Below are 13,789 nucleotides of genomic sequence, written 5' to 3' on the forward strand. Positions count from 1 at the left end.
GCCTCTCAGCTTGCCCACAAGTTGACTCAACGGCCTCTTGCCTACTGACAAAAACATGAAATTTTTTTCTACCCAAAGGAGAATCCCTTCTCAACCTTGCAAAATTCTCAAGCACTTTTTCTTCATCACAAAATTTCTCCAAAGAATAGCTTTACAATATCTTTCCCTTCTCTACCAAAATTTATGCCTTAACCATATGATCTGAATTTCACATCCACATACTTCATGAAAACTGTAAAAAGCCCTCAAGAACCATCATGGGTCTTTCCATACATCACTCCAGTATCTCAAGTCTAGACCATGGAGGCTGGCATCCATGGCCTCCGTGATCTGGCTCCTAAGAGTCCCTCTAGCCCTCTCTTTGACTAGTTCCTTCACATCCCCATGGGCTTCCCTTGCGGCTCAGCTGGTAAAGAATCCACCTGCAATTCAGGAGACCTGGATTCAATCCCTGGGTTGTGAGGATACCCTGGAGAAGGGGAAGGCTACCCACTCCAGTGGAAAATTCCCACTCCAGGCTACCCACTCTGACCTGGAAAATTCCATGGACTGTACAGTTCACAGGGATGCAAAGAGTCGGATACGACTAAGCGACTTTCACTTCACTTCACTTCACTTCACATCCCCATGGGTTTCACATGTTCAAAACTTACCTTTTCCTTAAGATTCTTTTCAAGGCTCTCCCTTTCATAAAGCTTGCTCAAATAACTCCCTCCTCAGGTTCAAGAGGGAGGGGACGTATGTATACATACCTATGGCTGATTCGTGTTGAGATTTGACAGAAAACAACAAAGTTCTGTAAAGCGATTATCCTTTAATTAAAAATAAATTGAATTTAAAAAATAACTCCCTCCTCTAATTTCTTTGGTCCTATTTGTGCCAATTAATTGCTTCAAACACACTGCCCCAAATATGTGCACATGGTTATGCTTTTCAGTGACACAAAAGCTCTGTCAGGGAAAAAGTAATACTTTATTTTTATTTCCTACAGTAACTAGCAGGGCAGGACTAGGGCAATGCAAACAGAGTGCCTAGGGGGCAAAATGTAAGAGCCAGGCATTCTCAGGTTCCTGTAATTACAGAGTTTGCACATAAACTTTTATCACATTTGCCTCACCCTGGCCCTGCCCTGTAACTAGTGATGTGTCTTCGATACAGATTGAGAATAAAAGAATATAAACTGATGAATCAATGAATGAATCAATGGTGTGTAAGTACTTTGGGTGATAACTACACATCTTTGTTGGAAATGAGATTGGAGATGATATATATATAGTGCAATCACGTGAGACAGGAAAAGAAGTTTGCTAAACAGTTTCCAGGAATATAACAACACCCAGGAAGATAGAGTCTCCCTAATTCTTACATAAGATGCTGCTGTATCTGAATATAACACCCGGATTTATTTACTGCAGTCAAGCTGTGAGAAATCTGAGGATGAAGCCAATAGAAGAGAATGACAGAGCCAAGACGAGGGAGCTAGAGCCCTGATCTGTCATGCTTGGAGCCTGCACTTCTTGTGGAGATGATTAGTTATCTGATCCCTGAAGCCAGCTGAATTGGGGTTTTAAGTTATTTCAGCCAAAACAAGACTAATATGGTATCATTTCCCAGGATGGAGTGATGTGTGTGGCAGAATAGCCAGGTTACCTCTGCACCACCCTCCTCTCTTGCTTCTTCCAAGAGGAGGATGAGTGGGTCTGGTGTAAAGGCCCCAGGCCCACCTGGGACTTAGAGCTCTTGCTTCTCAATGTCTCAGCCAACCAAACCAACCAAAGACCCCAAAGACCCTCTGTGCTTTCATCTCCCCCTGAGAAGCCAATAGGCCAGGCTCTCCACCTGACACAGACAGAACTGCAGCTCCCCGGCTGCTTTTCTTGAGACTAACCAGGAGGAATGAAAGACTCTGTTTTGGCCCAGTGTCCAAAGGGCACTCTTTGATGAAATTAACATGTGAAGTCGATTCTTTGACTCATAAGGGGCATTTGGCCCCTTATGCCTGGTTTCAAACAGGATAAGAGATATAAATCATTAGGTACATTCAGGACCCCTAAAGTCATCAGAAAATAATCACACTAAACTTCATAAAATTAAGAAAGATGAGTATAGCAAAGGAACAGTTTTTCATGAGGAAAAGTCTATAGGGTTTGATCTTTGGCTTCAAGCCAGACTGGTGTAAAAGGGACAGATCTTGCACATGAAACAGAACCAGGACAAAATACCTGAAACAATACATTTTAAGACAGCGATGGCTGAGCAGCAAGGGACAGTAACCATTGAGAAATGAGGAAAAAGTATTCTCTACTGAGGGAGGGGGAAGTATATGAAGCCTGGTGTCTCCTTGACTGAAGGAAAAGGAACTGACAGCACAGGGAAACCTACAGACGGTCCTCTTCAGCTGGGTAATAAATGTCTGTGTAAGAGGAAATGACACAAAGCTAAAGAAGGAACCCCCTGAAATGCTTAGACAGCATGGCTCAAGAAGACTCAGGAAAAAGTTCTCTTCCTGTCAATCACACATCAATAAAGTGGTTTTTCTATATGCAAAAAGAATCTGAAAAAGAATGAATATATGTGTATGTAAAACTGAATCACTTGACTGTACACCTAAAACTAACACAAATTGTAAATCAACTATAATCCAATAAAATTTAAAAGTAAAATAACTAATTTTTTAAAATAATAGATTTTCATTGGAAAAAATAAAGTGGTTTCAAAACTACAATAAAATAATTGATCTTCCCACAGCCAAAGTGGGACTCCTCATAACTCACTAGCATTGGGTAGCATACATTCAAGACTATTGCCTTAGCTGCAGGGCAAAATTAGCCCAAGACTGAAATCACCCTTGGTCCCAATTCACAAAGCTTCTTAAAACTAAGACCTGAAAAGATATCAAACTATTTCCAAGTAACTTAATTGCACCTAGGTAAAAAGCTCGAAAATATTTACTGTAGGAATAAAAATGGTCAACATTCAAGAAGACAAAATTCACATAAAAAGTTACCAAGCAAAGAAGAAAAATAACCTATAATAAGGAAAAAATAAATCAAAATTGTCCCAATGCAATAACAGAATTAGTAACCAGAAACATTAATGCAATCATTCTAATTGTCTCCTATACATTTTAGAAGCTAGAGGAAAGAATGAACATATTAAGTAGAGGATGGATGATATTATAAAAATAATAACTATAAATGCTAAATATACCAGACAGGATTAACAGTAGATATTGCAGAGAAAAAAAAAAATCTTTAGCAACAGAAACTTTCAAAAATGAAACATGGAGAGGCAAAAAAACAAAAAGAGGGAATTACAACATCAGTGAGCTCAGTTCACCCTAGAGAGACGATAGTGAAAAATACTTAAGAAATAAAGACTAAAACTTTTTTCAAATTTAATAAAAACCTAAGCCAAGAAACTCAAATAAACCTAAGGCATACAAAACATGAAGGAAAGTACACCAAGGCACATCAAAATCAAATTGTTCAAAACCAGTAATAAAAATAAAATATTAAAATCAGAGAAAATAGATATATTACATAAGAACAGCTAAGGGTGATATTAGATCTCTTATCAAAAACAAAGCAAATGAGAAGAGAGCAAGAAATCATCCTTAAAATACTGAAAGAGAAAAAACTGTCAACTTACAATTTTATAAGCAGTGGAAAACTGCCTCAAAGACAAATGTTAAAATCCAGAAAACATTTATATACAAAATTCAAAGGCTTATATCTCATATCATTTACATGATAGATGATTATAGATTTCATTTAATGTTAGAAAGGAATGTACCATTTGGCCTTATCTCATGAGGATGCCTAAGAACAAAAATAAACAATTTTAAAATAAAGGTAAAAAAAAAAAAAACAAAATAAAATAAAGGTAAAATAATGATCTCCAAAAATAAAGATCTCTAAAAATAAAGATCTCCAAAAATCCTCTTCTCCATAAAAACATAATAATACTGGTATAAACTGTCAAAACCAACTTTTTCAGAACTCTTAAAATTAACCAAAGACTGGCAAAAATTCAGGGAATATTCATTCAAGAAAAATAGCTGAATCTTAAGAATAGCATGAACTTTGTGGCTACTTACCTTTCTCTATTCCCATTCCCCTACTCCCAAGTCTATGGTAGTCTTGAAAACCAACAGAGCTTTCATGTTGAAACCATGGTGAAAATCAATGACCTATTAGCCAAAAAAAAAAAAAAAAAAAAAGGCAGAATCAGGATGGAACTTATCTAAAGGCCAATTCCAAGAAAATAGTCATTATTTGACTTGCCTGGAAGTTCCATGGAAAATCCCACTTGAAAAACTATATTTGACATGACTCAAAGTTCACCTATTACAAACAAAAAATCAGCACCAACTTTTTTTAACATTATAGCTGACTGATGCAGTGATAATGACTGGGACAAAGAACAAGATGACCTAAAACTTAAGTCAAAAAGCTTAAGAATGAGATTCCATAGGGGACTATTAAAAGTTCTGGGATATTGCTAGAAATTGAGAAGGCTACATGTTTGCTGGGTTGCATGCCTAAGGCTATATACACAGTTAAGAAAGACCCAAGAAGACCCTAAGCTCTCAACTGGAGGAGGCTCAACACAATCAGAAAGTGAAGGTTAAAGCAGAGCTGTAAACTACATACCTAAGCACTGAATGCACACCACAACAAAGTCTGAAAGATTTATTGGTTTCAAACATGAAAAGAAACCTCTGTCAAATCAAAGTCTGACTAAGTAACCCAAGCAGACTTCAATGACCACATATGACAAAACATACACACATTATAAAATTAATTCAGAAAAGTTACTAAACAAACAAACAACAACAAGAAGAACAAATCAGCAATAATAAATTCTGGGGAGAGGGTAGAATCTGTTTTCCAGAATTGTCAATACATATGTTTTGTTTCTTTTTTTAGATTTTTTTTTTATTTTATTTTTTAACTTTACAATATTGTATTGGTTTTGCCATATATCAACATGAATCCGCCACAGGTATACATGTGTTCCCCATCCTGAACCCTCCTCACTCCTCCCTCCCTGTACCATCCCTCTGGTTCATCCCTGTGCACCAGCCCCAAGCATCCAGTATCGTGCATTGAACTGGACGGGCGATTCGTTCCTTACATGATATTATACATGTTTTAATGCCATTCTCCCAAATCATCCCCCACCCCACAGAGTCCAAAAGATTACTCTACACATCTGTGACTCTTTTGCTGTCTCGCATACAGGGTTGTCATTACCATCTTTCTAAATTCCATATATATGCGTTAGTATACTGTATTGGTGTTTTTCTTTCTGGCTTACTTCACTCTGTATAATAGGCTCCAGTTTCATCCACTTCAATTGAACTGATTCAAATGTATTCTTTTTAATGGCTGAGTAATACTCCATTGTGTATATGTTCCACTGCTTTCTTATCCATTCATCTGCTGATGGACATCTATGTTGCTTCCATGTCCTGGCTATTATAAACAGTGCTGCGATGAACATTGGGGTACACATGTCTCTTTCCCTTCTGGTTTCCTCAGTGTGTATGCCCAGCAGTGGGATTGCTGGGTCATAAGGCAGTTCTATTTCCAGTTTTTTAAGGAATCCCCACGCTGTTCTCCATAGTGGCTGTACTAGTTTGCATTCCCACCAACAGTGTAAGAAGGTTTCTTTTTCTCCACACCCTCTCCAGCATTTATTGCTTGTAGACTTTTGGATCGCAGCCATTCTGACTGGCGTGAAATGGTACCTCATAGTGGTTTTGATTTGCATTTCTCTGATAATGAGTGATGTTGAGCATCTTTTTATGTGTTTGTTAGCCATCTGTATGTCTTCTTTGGAGAAATGTCTATTTAGTTCTTTGGCCCATTTTTTGAATGGGTCACTTATTTTTCTGGAATTGAGCTGTAGGAGTTGCTTGTATATTTTTGAGATTAGTTGTTTGTCAGTTGCTTCATTTGCTATTATTTTCTCCCATTCTGAAGGCTGTCTTTTCACCTTGCTTATAGTTTCCTTTGTTGTGCAGAAGCTTTTAAGTTTAATTAGGTCCCATTTGTTTATTTTTGCTTTTGTTTCCAATATTCTGGGACGTTGGTCATAGAGGATCCTGCTGTGATGTATGTCGGAGAGTGTTTTGCCTATGTTCTCCTCTAGGAGTTTTATAGTTTCTGGTCTTACGTTTAGATCTTTATCCATTTTGAGTTTATTTTTGTGTATGGTGTTAGAAAGTGTTCTAGTTTCATTCTTTTACAAGTGGTTGACCAGTTTTCCCAGCACCACTTGTTAAAGAGATTGTCTTTAATGCATTGTATATTCTTGCCTCCTTTGTCAAAGATAAGGCGTCCATATGTGCGTGGATTTATCTCTGGGCTTTCTATTTTGTTCCATTGATCTATATTTCTGTCTTTGTGCCAGTACCATACTATCTTGATGACTGTGGCTTTGTAGTAGAGCCTGAAGTCAGGCAGGTTGATTCCTCCAGTTCCATTCTTCTTTCTCGAGATTGCTTTGGCTATTCAAGGTTTTTTGTATTTCCATACAAATTGTGAAATTATTTGTTCTAGCTCTGTGAAGAATACCGTTGGTAGCTTGATAGGGATTGCATTGAATCTATAAATTGCTTTGGGTAGTATACTTATTTTCACTATACTGATTATTCCAATTCCTGAACATGGTATATTTCTCCATCTATTAGTGTCCTCTTTGATTTCTTTCACCAGTGTTTTATAATATATAATACATATGTTTTGAAATACCCAATTTCCAAAAAATTGCAAGGTATGCAAAGAAACAAGAAAGTATGGCCCATATTCAGAAAAAGAAAGGATTATTAGAAATTGTCCCTAAGGAAAAGCCAAGCGTGGGATTTATTAGACAAAGCCTTAAATCAACTATTTTAAATATGTTCAAAGAGCTAAAATAAACCATAAAAACTAAAGAAAACATAGAAATTCTGGAGTTGAAAAATAGTGAGTAGAATGAAAAATTCATATGAGGAATGCAATAGCAGAATTGAGCTGGCAGAAGAATAAATCAATATTATGGAGATAGGTCAATTGACATTATTCACTCTGAGACAAAGAAAGAAAAAAAGTATAAAATAACGAAGCCTGAAAGACAAATAGAACACCATCAATTATACCAACATGTGCATAAAGGAGTTGCAGAAAGAAAAAGAAGCTAAAATAGTATTTGAAGAAGTAATGGTCCCAAACTTCCCAAATTTTATAGAAAATATTAAACCACAAATCCAAGAAGCCCCAGTGTACTCCAGGTAGGATAAACTCAAAGAGATGCATATTGAAGGAAATCATAACCAATCTATCCAAAGATAAGGACTGAATCTTGGGAGCAGCAACAAAGAAGCAACTTATCACATACAAGGGATGCTCAATGAAATTAACAGCTAATTCCTCATCAGAAACTTTGGAGGCTAGAAGGCAGTGGGATTACGTATTCAAAGTGCTAAAAGAAAACACTGATAATAACTCTATATTCAACAAAACCATCCTTCAGAAATCAATGAGAAATTAAAACAAAGCTAACAGAATTCATTGCTAGCAGACTTGCTCTGCAAGAAATACTAAAGAGAATTCTTCAGGCGGAAATGAAACTGGACAGTAATTTGAATTCCCATGAAGAAATAATGAACATTTATACCCATAATTATGTATTTTTGTTTGTAACTTTTTCTCCTATATTATTTAAAAGCAACAATTAAAAATCTGTGTTAATGGGCATACAAATTTGAAAGTGTTATTTCTATGACAATGATAGCACAAAAGAGGGAGAAAATAGAGCTATGTAGAAGCAGTTTCTGTAAATAAATAAAATTAAGTAGGCATTATTCTAAACCAGAGTATTATTTATTTACATATTTCTTTTAAAGGACAGTGTCTTCAATAAGTGGTGTTGGAAAAACTGGATAGCCACATGCAAAAGAATGAAACCGCTATCTTACACCACTTACAAAAATTAACTCAAAATTATTAAAGACCCTAAATCATAAAACTCCTAGAAGAGAACATAGGTGGTAAGCTCTTTGACATCATTCTAGGTGATTATTTTTTAAATCTGACATCAAACCAAAGGCAACAAAACCAGAAATAAACAAGTGAGACTATGTCAAACTAAAAAGCTTCTGCATGGCAAAAGAGACCACCAACAAAAGGAAAAGGCAACCTACCAAATGGGAAAGAATACTTGAAAAAGCATATATCTGCTAAGAATTCATACAATTCAATATCAAAAAAAATTTACAAATAGGCAGAGGATCCAAATAGACATTTTTTCAAAGATGCACAGATGGCTAACATGAAAAGGTGCTCAACATTACTAATCATCATGGAATGCAAATAAAAACCACAAAGAGATAGCACTTCATACCCACTAGAATGACGCTATCAAAAAACACAAGAAATAGCAAGTATTGGGGAGAATGTAAAGAAAATGAGTCCCCAGTACACTCTTTTGGGAATTGTATATTGGTGTAGCCACTATGAAAAATAGTACAGGGTTCCTCAAAAAAATAAAGTAAAACTATATGATCCAGAAATTCCACTTCTGGGTATTTATCAAAGAAAATTAATACACTAACTCAAAAATATATATGCACCCCATAAAGGATTATAAGGATTGTATGTTAACTCTATGCCAAATTAAATAACTTAGGTGAAATGAACAGACTCCTAGAAAGACATAAACTACAAAAACTGACTCAAAAAGAAACAGAAATACTGGAAGTAAAGAGAATGAATTAGTAATCATTAGCTTCCAACAAAAAAAGGGTAGATCTAGAAGGCTTTATAGGTGAATTCTATCAATTAAAAAAATTCTACCAATTAAAGAGTAATTAATACTAATCCTTCATAAACTCTTCCGAGAACAAAAGAAAAAGGAATGCTTCCTTACTTATTCTATGAAACCAGTATTAAACTGATACCAAAGCAAAGAACAACACAAGAAAACTATAGACCAGTATCTGTTTTGAATATGGATACAAATATCCTTAACTAATTCCCAGTAAATTGGCCCTAGAAAAACATAAAAAGGATCATATCATGATAAAAACATTTAACACATCATGAATACATGGAATTTTCAATTGATAAAAAAAAAACTATAAAACACCACAGTCACATAATACTTACTTATGAAAGATGGAAAGCTTTTCCCCTAAAATCAGGAACAAAACAAGGATGCCTGCTTTCAATACTTCTGTTCAATGTTATACTGAAAGTTCTGGCCAGAGCAATTGAGAGAATAGAAAAAGAATAAAAAGGCACAAATTGGAAAGGAAGAAGTAAAATTATCTCTCTTTGTAAATGACATGATCTTGTGCATAAAAAATTCTAAGCAATCACAAAAAGAAAAAAACTACTAGAGCTAATACATAAATTCAACAAAATTTCAGGATATAAGACCAATAAACAAAACCAATTGCATTTTAGTACATAAGTAATGAACAATGTAAAAGAGAGATCAATAAAATAATTTCATTTATAATAGCATTAATAATACTTAGGAATAAATATAACCAAGAAGGCCTGTGTGCTGAAAAATACAAAACATTTTGGACAGAAATGAGGAAAACTTAAATAGAAAAACATCTTGTGTTTGTGAATTGGAAGACTTAACACTGTTAAGATGGCCATATATCCCAAACCTTTCTAAGGATTCAATGAAATCCCCATCAAAATCCCAGTGTCCTCCCTTACAAAAATGAAAAAGACAATCCTCAAATTCATATGCAATGTCAAGGGGGCCTAATAGCCAAAACATTGAAAAAGAACAAAGTTGGAGGGCTCACACTTTTCAATTTCAAAACTCATAAAAATTACAAAGCTACAATAGTCAAAAGAGGGTATTACTGGGACAAAAACAGTAATATAGATTGATTGAATAGCATGGAGAGTCCATAATGTATGTATGGAGAGTCCACAATGTATGTAAACCCATACATATACATTATCTTAATTGATTTCAACAGAGTGCCAAGACCTTTCAATGGAGAAAGAACAGTCTCTTCAATGAAGGGTTCTGGGATAACGGAATAGGCAAATGCAAAAGAAGGAAGTTGGACCTTTACTTCATATTATATATAAAATTAACTTGAAATGGATTAAAGATCCAAATAAAAGTTAAAATTATGAAACTTTTCAAAGAAACCATGGGTGTAAACCTTTATGACCTTGGATTTGGCAATAATTTCTTAGATATGACATCAAAAGCACAAGTAACAGAAGAAAAAATAGATGAACTGGACTTTTTGAAAATGAAATCTTTGGAGGATTAAAAGACTATCAGGAGAGTGAGAGAATGGGAGAAAATATTTGCAAATTATACAACCAATAAGGGTCTAGAATCCAAAAAATGTATTTTTATAAAAAAAAAAAAAGCTTAAAACTACAAAAAATAAAAAATAAAAAAATAAAAACAGCCAAAGGACTTGAATGAACATCTCTCCAAAAACATAAATATGACCAACAAGCACATGTAAAGATGCTTAGTTATTAAGTAATTAGGGAAATACAAACCACAATGACATACGACTTCACGCCCATTAGGATAGCCACACACACAAAAAGAAAATGGTAAATATCAAGTGTAAGTGGGGATGATATATTTTTGGTAGGAATGTAAAATGGTGTAGCTGCAGTGGAAAGTAACTTGGAGGTTCCTCAAAAACTTCAACATAGAATTACTGTATGACTCACTCCGAGGTATAGACTCAAAAGAACTGAAAACCCATGTCCACATAAAAGTTTGAATACACAAGTTGATAGCAACATTATGCACAATAGCCCAAAGGCAGAAATCACCCTAGTGACCATGGATTGACAAATGGATAAGTGTGGTACATATCAAAGCAGTAAGTTATCATTCGGTGACAAAAAATGTTCTGATATATGGTACAACTTAGATGAACTTTGAAGACATTATGGAGGTGACAGAAGCCAGGCCATGTATTCCATTTATTTGAAGTTTCCAGAACCGGTAAATTCATAGAAACCTACTCAGGGGTTGGGAGGGGTTGGGAGGGGGGAGGAATGGGGAATGATTACTTAATGGGTGTGTAGTCTCCAGCTTTGATAAAGACATCCTGGAACCAGACAGTGAGGATGGCAGCATGATATCAAGTACAGCGACGGCTGATTTTATTTACTGCCACTGAACTGTACACTTTAAAATGGTAAAATGGTAAATTTCATGTTATGTGCATCTTACCACAATAAAAACTAAAACATATACTTAAAAAGTCTAATTCTTTATGAACATTGAGCTATACAAACAATTGTTTCAGATCTTTTTAAAAAAAAAAAAATTACTTTCAATTTTCTCATCCCTATCCAGAATCCAAATAGTGAATTGACAGAAAATACTGACTTTGATAGAGAAGGAAATGGCAACCCACGGCAGTATTCTTGCCTGGAAAATTCCATGGACAGAGGAACCTGGCGGGCTACAGTCCATGGGGTCGCAAAGAGTCGGCCACGAGTGAGCACATCAGCAGCACTGACTTTTAGGCCCAACAAAGGCCCAGTCCAAGTCAGCTCTGTCACTTACCAACTGTTTAAAATGAGGCAAAGCCCCTCTCTTCGTGCCTCAGTTCCTTCATCTGCAGACTAGTGAATAATATCAATTATGCAGGGTCCTGAGTAGTGGCAATACCATACATAAGGAATAAAGGAGCTTACTCACTTACCCAGGTGATGATAATGAAAAATAACTAATGGGTTGAAAGACACTGCTAAATCAAAGAAGTACCATGAGCCCATAATGATAATCAACTAAAAGAAATGCAGGGGAAAGTGCCACTATTCATAGCTACTTGAATTCCTTGCTTTTAAGGTTAGTAATTAAGGGAAAAGAAACATTGATCTCTTTTTCAGAAGAATTACTTTTGGGGGTAACCGAATGATTCTCAGTGATTATGAAAAACTTTTCAGAAGAATGCTGGACATAAATGTAAAAGGAAAATAGAATTAACAATGAATTTCACAAACTCCAATGCAAAGTTTGATTTGGATAAAAATTAGCAACTAATATTAAAATGATTAGGATTGGATGGTCATATTGTAACCATACAAATTACTTCAGAGTTGCAAGAGTGGCCACAGAAGGAGGCCACAGAAGGAGGCACAGACTATCATCACCCTAACCCAACAGTTATTCTTAACTATACTGATGGTGGGTCAGATGCTGTGTTTTCTGATGTTATACAGAAAAATTAGACTCAGTTCAGTCGCTCAGTCGTGTCCGACTCTTTGCAACCCCATGAATCGCAGCATACCAGGCCTCCCTGTCCATCACCAACTCCTGGAGTTCACTCAGACTCCATCAAGTCAGTGATGCCATTCAGCCATCTCTTCCTCTGTCATCCCCTTCTCCTCCTGCCCCCAATCCCTCCCAGCATCAGAGTCTTTTCCAATGAGTCAACTCTTTGCGTGAGGTGGCCAAAGTATTGGAGTTTCAGCTTCAGCATCAGTCCTTCCAATGAACACCCAAGCCTAATCTCCTTTAGGATGGACTGGTTGGATCTCCTTGCAGTCCAAGGGATTCTCAAGAGATTAGTAGTTGCCTAGAGTTGTGGGGGAAGGATCTGGGTGTCATGAGCACTAAATCAGACAGTTTCTTCTTGGGGTGATGAAAATGTTCTAAAACTGATTGTGGTGATGGTTGTACAAACCAGTGAATGTACTAAGAACCAATGAATTGTAAATTTTACACGGGTGATTGTGAATTTTATCTCAATAAAGCTGTTATGTCCCAAAAATATATGCAGCTGGATAAGTCATCTTTAATCCAAACAAAATTCAAAAATATAGCATCTACAGAGCAGAAAACTGAATTGGAGAAAAATTATGTATCCAGAAGTATCAAACATAAATAAACAATAGAGAGCTTAAAGAAAAAACACATTGGGGGGAAAAAGTACTAAAAAGTATCTTCTTTCTCTATTTTAGCTGAAAATAAACACTTACATAGTACCCAAATTGTGTGGCACAGTGACCACAAAAGTTCCAAGAATTTAAAAATGTTGAAAAATCACTGCTCCAGCATAATATTAAACCAAAATTCTAATAAAAGTGTAGTTTTAAAAATTGCTATGTCCCAGAAGTTAACCTGTAACTTCAGCCTTAACTTCAGCTGAACAGTGAACTTCATACTTGGCTATTCAAGATTCAGCCAAGACGTCTATTTAACTGCATGATGCCACTTACATGTGAAATCTAAAAAACTACAACAAACTAGTGAGTGAAGCAAAAAGAAGCAGAAACCTAGAGTTTATTTATGTTTAGATCCTTTATGTCTCTCCTTTCTTTCATTTCTTCCTTCTCTTTGCCTTCCACTAAGAACCAGATCAGGAGGAAAACCTAGAATACTTCAACCAAAACAGGATCTTATTTAGCTACTTAAAAGTACACCAGAACAGGAGGCATCCCCACCCCACCCTTTCTTGTCACTGTTTAGCCTTTGCTACCCCATGGACTGTGAGGCCCACCAGGCTTCTTTGTCAATGCAGAAGATGCGGGCTTCATTCCTGGGTTGGGAAGATCCCAGAAGAAATGACAACCCACTCCAGTATTCTTGCCTGGGAAATCTAATGGACAGAGGACCCATCCTTTGGATGGGTCTAAAATAAGTCTTGCTGCCATGAGCAAGAAACTGAGACTCAGATTCAAACTCAGCATAAGTGTCTGCCCGAGGATGACAGCCTTGCCCTAGTCCCGTTGGGCATCTGCTGTATCTGTGAGTCATCTCCTGGTGGAGATGGGAGCCT

The sequence above is a fragment of the Bos indicus x Bos taurus genome, chromosome 28, assembly GCF_003369695.1.
Source record: "Bos indicus x Bos taurus breed Angus x Brahman F1 hybrid chromosome 28, Bos_hybrid_MaternalHap_v2.0, whole genome shotgun sequence".
Classification (NCBI taxonomy): Eukaryota; Metazoa; Chordata; class Mammalia; order Artiodactyla; family Bovidae; genus Bos; species Bos indicus x Bos taurus.